This window comes from Panulirus ornatus, chromosome 11, assembly GCF_036320965.1.
Source record: "Panulirus ornatus isolate Po-2019 chromosome 11, ASM3632096v1, whole genome shotgun sequence".
Classification (NCBI taxonomy): Eukaryota; Metazoa; Arthropoda; class Malacostraca; order Decapoda; family Palinuridae; genus Panulirus; species Panulirus ornatus.
The window spans coordinates 57,666,433-57,680,439 of NC_092234.1; the positions used below are offsets into that span (position 1 = coordinate 57,666,433).

The 14,007-nt window shown below is 39.8% G+C and overlaps 1 pseudogene; it reads left to right on the forward strand.

The window, feature by feature from the left end:
• The first annotated feature begins 211 nt into the window (after nt 1-211).
• Nucleotides 212-1,669, forward strand: LOC139751152 (tRNA-dihydrouridine(20) synthase [NAD(P)+]-like pseudogene; annotated as a pseudogene).
• Nucleotides 1,670-14,007: the final 12,338 nt, after the last annotated feature.

The window sequence follows — 14,007 nt, forward strand, 5'->3', positions numbered from 1 at the left end:
GTTTAAGGAACTGAGCTTCAAAGATATGAACAGGATTCTAGCACTGTGACTGTAGCAGGTATTTGGAGAATGTGACATTGCTGGTCCTGATCTGCATATGGAAAGGAATACCATTTGCTACTGACTCAGCAGCTGAATAACACAGCCTTTATTTTGAACAGTTCTAAAATGCTCGAGGTCTTCTAGAGTACGATTCAGCATAAACGATAAAATGGCAAGAATGAGTAATCAATACCCTGGTAAGATTATAGTGGCACCAATGGTGAGGGTTTGTACCCTGCCATTCAGGATATTAGCAGTTGATTATGGCACAGGCCTAGTATACACAGAGGAGACTATTGACTTTAAGATGATACGATCTATCAAAAGGAATAATGAAATATTAGGAACAACGGATTTCATTGAAAAGTCAGATGGAACAGTGTTCTTTCATACATGTGAAAAAGAGCGAACAAAAGAGATATTCCAAGTTGGAGCCAGTGATGCACAGAGAGCTCTCAAAGTTGGAAAGATGGTAGAATGACATGTAGCTGGCCTGGATATTAACATGGGATGCCACAGAGTTCAGCATCAAGGGAGCTGCTCTTCTGACTCAGCCAGAAAAGGTTGAGTCAATACTGAACACTATTTCAAGGCCTTAGCATCCCAGTGACATGCAAGATCGGACTTCTAAACTCTTTAGAAGATACAATGGAATTTTGTAAGATGGTTGAGAAATGTGGAGTTGCAGCCAATGCATGGTCGCACCAAGGAGGAAAAACCTAACCATCCCAACCATAATGACATGATTAATGCCATATCTAGTGTTCTTACCATCCCAGTTATTGCAAATGGTGGTTCACAGGAAATAATGTGCTATGAAGACACTGAGAAGTTTCGACAAGGGACTGGAGCATCAAATGTGATAATTGCACGAACTACAATGTGGATTTGTTCAATCGTAAGACCTGAAGGTGTACTCCCTCTTGATACTGTGACAGAGGCATACTTGTAGTACAGCATAGCTTATGATAATCCTTTCACATACACTAAATACGCAGTTCAGAACATGCTTCGAGACCTTCAGGATACTCCCAGAGGCAAGGCATTCGTAGAAACAGACTCTACAGGAAATAAGTACTATTTGGGGTTTGGACGAGTACTTCAAAACACAATTATAAAAGCAGATTGAAGCTCGTGGATGTCTGAAATTTGAGGAAAAGAATGGGAAAACAGCAATGCCACCAAGTGCTAACCACGTAAAGACCTTCAAGCTAGAAGAAAATGGCCAGAAAATCGTTTAGATGCCTATACAATTTATACGTGGAAATTTCAATAACGCGGATCTTCCCCAAATGCTTTTAAATACATACATATTCCGCAACCAAGTGTCAGGTCCTCACTATAGTCATGTTGTTCTGGACAAGTTCATCTCAGCTTCAGCAGTTGTGGATGGTGTAAAATATGCTTCAACACTTAGGGAAAAAAGCAAAGGATACTCAGAGCAGGGAGCAGCATCTGTCTTCATGCTTTTTAGTAGTTGTCCATAAAACTTATGGCTTTGTACCTGCTGATGGTGCAAGAAAATACCTACAAGTAATAAATAAGATTAATAATGAAAGTGAAAAGTCTTCCAAGAGAGAGAGTTTAGAGAATGAAGAATCCTGAACCAAAGTGTGAGAAGGTTAAACACAGCAAGAAGAGAAAATTAAAATCCAGCATCTTTCAGCGAACGCATGGAGTAAAGCATAAAGAAATTGAAAAAGGTATTGATTCTTCAAAAGCAATAGGAAATGGTCTTGACAGCGGATTATCTTGATGAAAGTTTGAATTGATTTATAAGTATTAAGTAAGGAAATATCATATGGTTGACATTATTCAGGGAATATCTTATACGTATATATACATGTGTATGTGGGTGGGTTGAACTATTCTTTCGTCTGTTTCCTTGCGACAAAGTATAATAAAAACATACAATATATATATATATATATATATATATATATATATATATATATATATATATATATTTTTTTTTTTTTTTTTTTTTTTTTTCTTATACTTTATGCTGTCTCCCGCGTTAGCGAGGCAGAGCAAGGAAACATAAGAAAGAATGGCCCAACCCACCCACATACACATACATACACATATACATACACGTCCACACACGCACATATACATACCTATACATTTCATCGTATACATATATATACATACACAGACACATACATATATACACATGTACATAATACACGCGCACGAGATAGCGCTAGGAAAAGAGAACAAAGGACACGTTCGTTCACACTCGTCTCTAGCTGTCATGTATAATGCAACGAAACCGCAGCTCCCTTTTCACATCCAGGCCCCACACAACTTTCCATGGTTTACCCCAAACGCTTCACATGCTCTGGTTCAAACCATTGACAATACATCGACCCCGGTATACCACATCGTTCCAATTCACTCTATTCCTTGCAATCCTTTCACCCTCCTGCATGTTCAGGCCTCGATTGCTCAAAATCTTTTTCACTCCATCTTCCCACCTCCAATTTGGTCTCCCACTTCTCGTTCCCTCCACCTCTGGCACATATTACCTCTTTGTCAATCTTTCCTCACTCATCCTCTCCATGTGACCAAACCTTTTCAACACACACTCTTCTCTCTCAACCACACTTTTTTTTTTACCACACATCTCTCTTACCCTTTCATTATTTACTCGATCAAACCACATCACACAACATATTGTCCTAAAACATCTCATTTCCAACACATCCATACTCTTCCACACAACCCTATCTATAGCCCACGCCTCGCATCCATATAACATTGTTGGAACCACTGTTCCTTCAAACATACCCATTTTTGCTTTCTGAGATAATGTTCTCGCCTTCCACACATTCTTCAACGCTCCTAGAACTTTCACCCCCTCCCCAGCCCTGTGACTCACTTCCGCTTCCATGGTTCCACCAACTGCCAAATCCACTCCCAGATATCTAAAACACTTCACTTCCTCCAGTTTTTCTTTATTCAAACTTAACTCCCAATTGACTTGTCCCTCAACCCTACTGTACCTAATAACCTTGCTCTTATTCACATTTACGCATGTGTATGAGTAGGAAGAGAGGAAAGTGACTGGTTCCCAGTGAATGTAGGTTTGCGGCAGGGATGCTTGATGTCTCCATGGTTGTTTGATTTATTTATGGATGGAGTAATTAGGAAAGGAATGCAAGAGTTTTAGAGATAGGGGCAAGTATGCAGTCTGTTGGAGATGAGAGGACTTGGGAAGTGAGTCAATTATTGTTCACTGATGATACAGCACTGGTGGCTGATTCGGTTAAGAAACTGTAGAGGTTGGTGGCTGAGTTTGGTAGTGTGGAGGGAGAAAGTTGAGAGTAAATGTGAATAATAGCAGGGTTATTAGGTTCAGTAGGGTTGAGGGGCAAGTAAATTGGGAGGTAAGTTTGAATGGAGAAAAACTGGAGGAAGTAAAGACTTTTAGATATCTGGGAGTGGACTTAGTAGCAGATGGAACCATGGAAGCAGAAGTGAGTCACAGGGTGGAGGAGGGGATGAAGGTTCTGGGAGCATAGAAGAATGTGTGGAAGGCGAGAACATTATCTGAGAGAGCAAAAATGGGCATGTTTGAAGATAGAATAATGGTTCGAACAATGTTATATGGTTGCGAGGCATGGGATATAGATAGGGTTGCGCAGAAGAGGGTGGATGTGCTGGAAATTAAATGTTTGAGGACAACATGTTGTGTGAGGTGGTTTGATCGAATAAGTAATAAAAAGGTAATAAAAAGAGTGTGGTTGAGAGGGCAGAAGAGGGTGTGTTGAAATAGTTTGGAGACATGGAAAGAATGAATGAGGAAAGATTGACAAAGAGGACATATGTGTCAGAGGTTGAGGGAACAAGAAGCGGGAGACCAAATTGGAGTTGGAAGGATGGAGTGAAAAAGATTTTGAGCGATTGGAGCCTGAACATACAAGTATATATATATATATATATATATATATATATATATATATATATATATATATATATATATATATATTTTCTTTCTTTCTTTCAAACTATTCGCCATTTCCCGCATTAGCGAGGTAGCGTTAAGAACAGAGGACTGGGCCTTGAGGGAATATATATATATATATATATATATATATATATATATATATATATATATATATATATATATATGTGTGTGTGTGGAAATAAAATGAGTATGGTTGAGAGAGCAGAAGAGGGTGTTTTGAAATGGTTTGGTCACATGGAGAGAGTGAATGAGGAAAGATTGACCAAGAGGATATATGTGTCAGGGGTGGAGGGAACGAGAAGTGGGAGACCAAATTGGAGGTGGAAAGGTGGAGTGAAAAAGATTTTGAGTGATCGGGGCCTGAACATGCAGGAGAGTGAAAGGCGTGCAAGGAATAGAGTGAATTGGAACAATGTGGTATATCGGGGTAGGCATGCTGTCAATGGATTGAACCAGGGCATGTGAAGCGTCTGGGGTAAACCATGGAAAGTTGTGTGGGGCCTGGATGTGGAAAGGGAGCTGTGGTTTCGGTGTATTATTACATGACAGCTAGAGACTGAGTGTGAACGAATGGGGCATTTGTTGTCTTTTCCTAGCACTACCCTGCACACATGAGGGGGAGGGGGTTGTTATTCCATGTGTGGCGAGGTGGCAATGGGAACAAATAAAGGCAAACAGTATGAATCATGTACATGTGTATATATGCATATGTCTGTGTGTGTATATATATGTGTACATTGAGATGTATAGGTATGTATATTTGCGTGTGTGGATGTGTATGTATATACATGTGTATGTGGGCGGGTTGGGCCATTCTTTCTTCTGTTTCCTTGCGCTACCTCACTAATGCGGGAGACAGCAACAAAGCAAAATAAATAAAAATAAATATATATATATTTATATATATACTTCCCACGTATTCCCTGCGTGTCGTAGAAGGCGACTAAAAGGGGAGGGAGCGGGTGGCTGGAAATCCTCCCCCTCTCTTTTTTTTTTTTTTCCCCAAAAGAAGGAACAGAGAAGGGGGCCAGGTGAGGATATTCCCTCTAAGGCCCGGTCCTCTGTTCTTAACGCTACCTCGCTAATGCGGGAAATGGCGAATAGTATGAAAGAAAGGAAAGAAAGATATATGTATATATATAATTGGAGGTGGAAAGATGAAGTGAAAAAGATTTTGAGTGATCGGGGCCTGAACATGCAGGAGGGTGAAAGGCGTGCAAGGAATAGAGTGAATTGGAACGATGTGGTATACTGGGGTCGACGTGCTGTCAATGGATTGAACCAGGCATGTGAAGCGTTTGGGGTAAACCAAAGAAAGTTTTGTGGGGCCTGGATGTAGAAAGGGAGCTGTGGTTTCAGTCCATTATACATGACAGCTAGAGACTGAGTGTGAACAAATGTGGCCTTTGTTGTCTTTTCTTAGTGCTACCTAGCGCACATGCGGGGGGAGAGCGGTTGTCATTTCATGTGTGGCGAGGTGGTGACGGGAATGAATAAGGGCAGACAGTATGAATTATGTAAATGTGTATATATGTATATGATTGTGTGTGTATATATATGTATACGTTGAGATGTATAGGTAAGTATGTGTGCGTGTGTGGTCGTATATCTATATACATGTGTATGTGGGTGGGTTGAGCCATGTTTCCTTGCGCTACCTAACTAATGCGGGAGACAGCGACAATGTATAATAAAAAAAAATATATATATATATATATATATTTATATTTATTTATTTTGCTTTGTCGCTGTCTCCCGCGTTTGCGAGGTAGCGCAAGGAAACAGACGAAAGAAATGGCCCAACCCACCCCCATACACATGTATATACATACATGTCCACACACACAAATATACATACCTACACATCTCAATGTACACATATATATACACACACAGACACATACATATATACCCATGCACACAATTCACACTGTCTGCCTTTATTCATTCCCATCGCCACCTCGCCACACATGGGATACCATCCCCCTCCCCCCCTCATGTGTGCGAGGTAGCGCTAGGAAAAGACAACAAAGGCCCCATTCGTTCACACTCAGTCTCTAGCTGTCATGCAATAATGCCCAAAACCACAGCTCACTTTCCACATCCAGGCCCCACACAACTTTCCATGGTTTACCCCAGATGCTTCACATGCCCTGATTCAATCCACTGACAGCACGTCGACCCCAGTATACCACATCGATCCAATTCACTCTATTCCTTGCCCGCCTTTCACCCTCCTGCATGTTCAGGCCCCGATCACTCAAAATCTTTTTCACTCCATCTTTCCACCTCCAATTTGGTCTCCCACTTCTCCTTGTTCCCTCCACCTCTGACACATATATCCTCTTGGTCAATCTTTCCTCACTCATTCTCTCCATGTGCCCAAACCATTTCAAAACAACCTCTTCTGCTCTCTCAACCATGCTCTTCTTATTTCCACACATCTCTCTTACCCTTACATTACTTACTCGATCAAACCACCTCACACCACACATTGTCCTCAAACATCTCATTTCCAGCACATCCACCCTCCTGCGCACAACTCTATCCATAGCCCACACCTCGCAACCATACAACATTGTTGGAACCACTATTCCTTCAAACATACCCATTTTTGCTTTCTGAGATAATGTTCTCGACTTCCACACATTCTTCAAGGCTCCCAGGATTTTTGCCCCCTCCCCCACCCTATGATTCACTTCCGCTTCCATGGTTCCATCTGCTGCCAGATCCACTCCCAGATATCTAAAACACTTTCCTTCCTCCAGTTTTTCTCCATTCAAACTTACCTCCCAATTGACTTGACCCTCAACCCTACTGTACCTAATAACCTTGCTCTTATTCACATTTACTCTTAACTTTCTTCTTTCACACACTTTACAAAACTCAGTGACCAGCTTCTGCAGTTTCTCACATGAATCAGCCACCAGCGCTGTATCATCAGCGAACAACAACTGACTCACTTCCAAAGCTCTCTCATCCACAACAGACTTCATACTTGCCTCTCTTTCCAAAACTCTTGCATTCACCTCCCTAACAATCCCATCCATAAACAAATTAAACAACCATGGAGACATCACACACCCCTGCCACAAACCTACATATATATATATATATATATATATATATATATATATATATATATATATATATATATATATATATATATATATATATATATTTTTTTTTTTGCTTTGTCGCTGTCTCCCGCGTTTGCGAGGTAGCGCAAGGAAACAGACGAAAGAAATGGCCCAACCCACCCCCATACACATGTATATACATACGTCCACACACGCAAATATACATACCTACACAGCTTTCCATGGTTTACCCCAGACGCTTCACATGCCTTGATTCAATCCACTGACAGCACGTCAACCCCGGTATACCACATCGCTCCAATTCACTCTATTCCTTGCCCTCCTTTCACCCTCCTGCATGTTCAGGCCCCGATCACACAAAATCTTTTTCACTCCATCTTTCCACCTCCAATTTGGTCTCCCTCTTCTCCTCGTTCCCTCCACCTCCAACACATATATCCTCTTGGTCATTCTTTCCTCACTCATTCTCTCCATGTGACCAAAACATTTCAAAACACCCTCTTCTGCTCTCTCAACCACGCTCTTTTTATTTCCACACATCTCTCTTACCCTTACGTTACTTACTCGATCAAACCACCTCACACCACACATTGTCCTCAAACATCTCATTTCCAGCACATCCATCCTCCTGCGCACAACTCTATCCATAGTCCACGCCTCGCAACCATACAACATTGTTGGAACCACTATTCCTTCAAACATACCCTTTTGCTTTCCGAGATAATGATCTCGACTTCCACACATTCTTCAAGGCTCCCAGAATTTTCGCCCCCTCCCCCACCCTATGATCCACTTCCGCTTCCATGTTTCCATCCGCTGCCAGATCCACTCCCAGACATCTAAAACACTTCACTTCCTCCAGTTTTTCTCCATTCAAACTCACCTCCCAATTGACTTGACCCTCAACCCTACTGTACCTAATAACCTTGCTCTTATTCACATTTACTCTTAACTTTCTTCTTTCACACACTTTACCAAACTCAGTCACCAGCTTCTGCAGTTTCTCACATGAATCAGCCACCAGCGCTGTATCATCAGCGAACAACAACTGATTCACTTCCCAAGCTCTCTCATCCCCAACAGACTTTGCTTTGAAGAATGTATGTGAGAAATACTTAGAAAAGCAAATGGATTTGTATGTAGCATTTATGGATCTGGAGAAAGCATATGATAGAGTTGATATTGATGCTCTGTGGAAGGTATTAAGAATATATGGTGAGGGAGGCAAGTTGTTAGAAGCAGTGAAAAGTTTTTATCGAGGATGTAAGGCATGTGTACGTGTAGGAAGAGAGGAAAGTGATTGGTTCTCAGTGAATGTAGGTTTGCGGCAGGGGTGTGTGATGTCTCCATGGTTGTTTAATTTGTTTATGGATGGGGTTGTTAGGGAGGTGAATGCAAGAGTTTTGGATATATATATATATATATATATATATATATATATATATATATATGGATAGAGTTGTGCGCAGGAGGGTGGATGTGCTGGAAATGAGATGTTTGAGGACAATGTGTGGTGTGAGGTGGTCTGATCGAGTAAGTAATGTAAGGGTAAGAGGGATGTGTGGAAATAAAAAGAGCGTGGTTGAGAGAGCAGAAGAGGGTGTTTTGAAATGGTTTGGGCACATGGAGAGAATGAGTGAGGAAAGATTGACAAAGAGGATATATGTGTCAGAGGTGGAGGGAACGAGGAGAAGTGGGAGACCAAATTGGAGGTGGAAAGATGGAGTGAAAAAGATTTTGAGTGATCAGGGCCTGAACATGCAGGAGGGTGAAAGGCGTGCAAGGAATAGAGTGAATTGGATCAATGTGGTATACCGGGGTTGACGTGTTGTCAGTGGATTGAATCAGGGCATGTGAAGCGTCTGGGGTAAACCATGGAAAGTTGTGTGGGGCCTGGATGTGGAAAGGGAGCTGTGGTTTCGGGCATTATTGCATGACAGCTAGAGACTGAGTGTGAACGAATGGGGCCTTTGTTGTCTTTTCCTTGCGCTACCTCGCACACATGAAGGGGGACGGGGATGGTATTCCATGTGTGGCGAGGTGGCGATGGGAATGAATAAAGGCAGACAGTGTGAATTGTGTGCATGGGTATATATGTATGTGTCTGTGTGTGTATATATATGTGTACATTGAGATGTATAGGTATGTATATTTGCGTGTGTGGATGTGTATGTATATACATGTGTATGGGGGTGGGTTGGGCCATTCTTTCGTCTGTTTCCTTGCGCTACCTCGCAAACGCGGGAGACAGCGACAAAGCAAAATAAATAAATATAAATAAATAAATATATATATATATCCCCAGGGTAGGAAAGAAAGAATTCTACCTCTGTGTTCCCTTCATATCACAGAAGGAGACTAAAGGGGAATAGAGAAGGGGGCTGGAAACCCTCCCCTTCTTGTATTTAAGTTCTTAAAAGATGGAACAGAAGAGTGCTCATCCTCCTCAAAGGCTCAGGCAAGGGTTTCCAAATGTGTAAGGATGAAACAAAGATGAGAAGAGAAGAGAGAAAGGTAGTATGTTTGAGGAAAGAAACCTGGATGTTCTTGCTCTTAATGATATAAAGCTAAATGGTAAATGGGGAGATTAGTTTGGATATGTCTTTGGTGTAAAGACAGGGGTTGGTGAGAGGACAAGAGCTAAAGAAGCAATAGCATTACTTCTGAAGCAGGAGTTGTTGGAATGCATAAAAGAGTGTAAGGAAGTGAATTCTAGACTGATATGGGTAAAAATGAAAGTAAATGATGAGGTGAGTGATCATTGGTGCTTATGCACCAGGCCATCCACATACATAAAGATATATAAAGTATCTTCCACATACAGAAAGATTGCTGAGTAAATATGGTCAGGTAAGTCACTGATATAAATTACAAAGGAAAAACAAGCATGAACCCTAGGATATTCTACCAATTACACCTTTTCAGGATGATTCTGCACTATTTAGTCACAATCTGTCCTCTACTTTCCAAAAATGAAGCTATCCATTGAAGAATTGGGTCACAAATATGATAATCCCATTGTGGCTGTTACAACAAGGTCATGTTGGGTCTTCAAATGTGTTGAATAGATGTTTGCAGTTTTGTCAGATTGGTTTATATCCAGAGCATACACAGAAAAGTTTTGATGATGTCTTAAGACTGTGGTTTCAGATGTGTGTAGGTCTAGGGAGACAGTGTTTCAGAGTGAGTTGGGAAAGCAGATGCTTATTGTCTGTCAGGTCATTTCAGTATGAATGTGTTTTGTAAGTGAAAAATTTGCTGGGAGTTGGGGATTTGTGAATATGGGTTGCAAAAGTGTGAAGCAGGGGTAAGCTTTTTTTTATTTCAGATGGTGGTTAGTCATGAAGAGGGGTTTGCATGTGAGGGGTCTAGTGGTGTCATAAAGAACTGAGTGATAAACATGTCGAACTGGGATTATATCAAGAGACTCTTAATGTCATTGTGTAAGTGTTAAGTGATTGTAGTTGCTAGGCAGTCAGTGATTGTTCTGAGTGTTGTTTTGGGTGGTTTTTAGCTTGTAATATCTGCTTTAGAGAGGGTAGATGACTACAAAGGTCAGGTTTCATTCAGGGTGAGCAAATGAATTCTGTGTAGAGAATGCTATGGGCTTCCTTTTCTTATCCAAATCTGGTACACGCTAAAGATCTGAGGGCATCGAGTTTTCTGTTGTTTTTGTGTTCACATTTGTGACATGGGAAGTGAATGTCATGTGGATGTCCACTGTCATACCTGGAATAGTTGGTATTTAGTTCAATGGTAGTTCTTATATATTCAGGGTGATTGGAGGGTGTAGGTTATATTCATGTATACCTGAGGCTAAAAACTTTTGTGGAGATAATGACATTCTGTACTGGATGAGTCATCATTTTAGTTGTGTAATGTAGTACTTTGTTATTGATACTGTTGTGTCAGGGTGTTGTAATGTGATTGGAAGTTGTTTGCATATGAAAGAGCCTCTGTACTTCATGCTGAAGGTAACAGGATATCATGCAGGAAAAGACCGAAGAGGGTTGGAGAAAAAACTACACTTTGGGGAACTCTATTGTGTAGTTTAGGGCTTTTAGAGGTGAAGCTGTTGTGAGCGAGTGGCATGGCAGCTTACCATGAAGCTGGGCTTTGAAGATGTTCATCCACTTCATGTCATTATTGTTGCCAACTACCTTTTGTGTGAGGATACATTGGAGACAATGTTATATGCAGTATTGATGTCTGTTGCCAATAATATTATGCAAGAGTGAATTTGTGGTACATTGAATCCATCTAGGTTTGTGAGTAATGTTTGATGGATTGATTGGGTCTACAGCCATGATGTGTGGGTGTGGGATATCTTCTTTGACTCTGTTCTGGATCAGTTTTTCAAAGACTTTGGATAATGAAGACAGAAGTGATGCAGGGCAGTAAGAAGATGGGGAGTTTGGAGGGTTTGTGATTGGCATTATCTAAGTAAGTTTCCAGATGCTGGGACTGCAACTGGGCCAAAGTGTTTTTTGTGAAGGTTTGATATGTTGTCAGGGATTGTCTTGTAAATGATGTCATACCTAAAAGTCATGCTCATGAGGGAAGAACACACCTGAGTTTCTAGCAGGCATATTATTCAACCTCTTTATTTCATTCCAGATTTGAACCTCAGAATTAAATCAGGGTACTCTTCCCATTAACACTTTTCTGTAAAATTTCCATGGCAGCATACTTTCTAGGAGCTGTAAGTTGTTTCTTCTCTGCTATTTTCCTACTGGCTGTTGTGTCAGAGAAGGTGGTAGGTAGGGAGGCACTTTTTGCTGTACTATCCTGTCTCTTTAGATTGGGAACTTTGTATACTTCTACTGTTCTCCAGTTGATAATCTCATCATGGTCCATCAGATCCTATGTTATCTTTCCCTCTCACATACAATGCACATTTACAGTTGCAATAACATTATCTTTATCTTAAACATTGTGCCTGACTCTCTACAATTCAGTGGTTTGAATTACTACTGAAAATATACTCAGAAATAAACACCTACAAGGTTAAACAAAGACAAGATCATTTATTTCTTTATACAAAACAAACAAATACAATGTACACAAAATATACAGCTAATATCTCCTCTACCATATGATCTATAAATTAGATCAGTAAGCCAAAATCTGATAACAGGCCATGATGGACAGAATTGTTAATATGCATCAGGCATAATTCCTGATAAATATTCTGTAAACAATTCCTTCTCATTTAAGCTACACTCATAAAGACTGAATGGTTTATGAAACTAATCTTGAGCAGTGACATAATGTTCTGTGAAATATCATGGTTTATCATTTCAGTTTGGAAGGCATTCTGTGCAGCAACTAATTTCTTTTTTTCTGGAGGGGGTAGGGAGCGAGGGTCATGGCTGCAACATAGGTCAATGAGGGGCAGACAGTTACCATTACCAATATGAGTACATACATACTTAGAAGTAAGCAATCCATAAATTTACTCAAACTAAATTCTATAATTCATATATATCAGTAGTGCAACTTATTTCAATAATAATCAAAACAAAGTAGTGTATCATTAACCAAGAGAAAATATTTGTGAGTGGTGGTGCCATGACCTCCCTGTCACCCATCCCCTGATCATGCCAAATGGTGGTGCCATGACCTCCCTGTCACCCATCCCCTGATCATGCCAATGGTAACAGATAGAGATGAGGAATAATTCTTTTTATAAGTTTCTTGAGCAAGACTAAAGGATACTTCATCTCCAATAGCTTTACACTTGAGCCCACATATCAAGCCCACATTCCTAATATATTAACCAAGGCCACATGCCAAAGTCCTTCACCACTTCATAATTCTAACATTCAAAATGTTGCAAATACAATACTCTGCTTAAATTTATGGACATGATTTACAGAAATAATGACTCATCAGTCTACACAACAACTCTGAACGACCATACTTTTGAAACAATCAAATCAATAATCAAAGTCTAATAGATGCTGCTGCACATACAACTAACTGTTATGCTTTGGATAACTAAAATTATGACACGTTTATGAGGCATAGTGTATCTTGCCAAATAAATCAAAATGAAGAGACTTGTTTGATCCATTTCTTGGATGGCTGTGTGGACATCATGCGTGGAAAATGAACTAGTTCACGAGAAACAACAAAAAACTAAAATACCTTTTTTTAACCCCAAACACGATAAACAATTCATTCAAAAAACATCTCCACATAATAAGGTATTTCACCTCTCAAGGACTATAACACATATGAGAAATAAATGTAACAATGCTTGCATGCCCAGTTATTGCAACATAAATTCCCTATTTAAGAATGACAAGCTTAAAATGATAATTCAAAATATGAACAACTGAATTTAATAGATTCCATTCTCTATACTGTGCAATCATATTTCCCATAAAATAGAGAATCTTACATCGATGATAAATGCTGCACAAATTGTTATCTTGAGACATAACTGTCCTCAGTTCTGATGTCTAATACCAAAATTTAGTTTAATATATTCTTATAATTTTCAACGTCAAATTTACTTCATACAAAAAAAATTTGGGATGACTTATCTAATCTGATCCAGTAACATAACTTCAGTTTATATCTAAGTTATTGTAAAGTTACATTTTAGTCTACTTTAAAATTCAGGTATTTTAAAGAAAAAACATTATAAGGTAATAAACTATACAAAATACTTTGCTAGAATGATTCTCCAATTAAATGCCAATCATTTACTGCTTCAGAACATTGCAAGTTATAGGGTTGCAGTGACCAAAACCTGCAGTAGTCATATTCATAAATGAATGATAAGACATTACAGTGAAAAGTACCTGTCATTATAATTACTGAGTGAAACTATTTATCTTTTTCAAAAACTATATTCAGTTAATACTAACTATATGCAAAGGA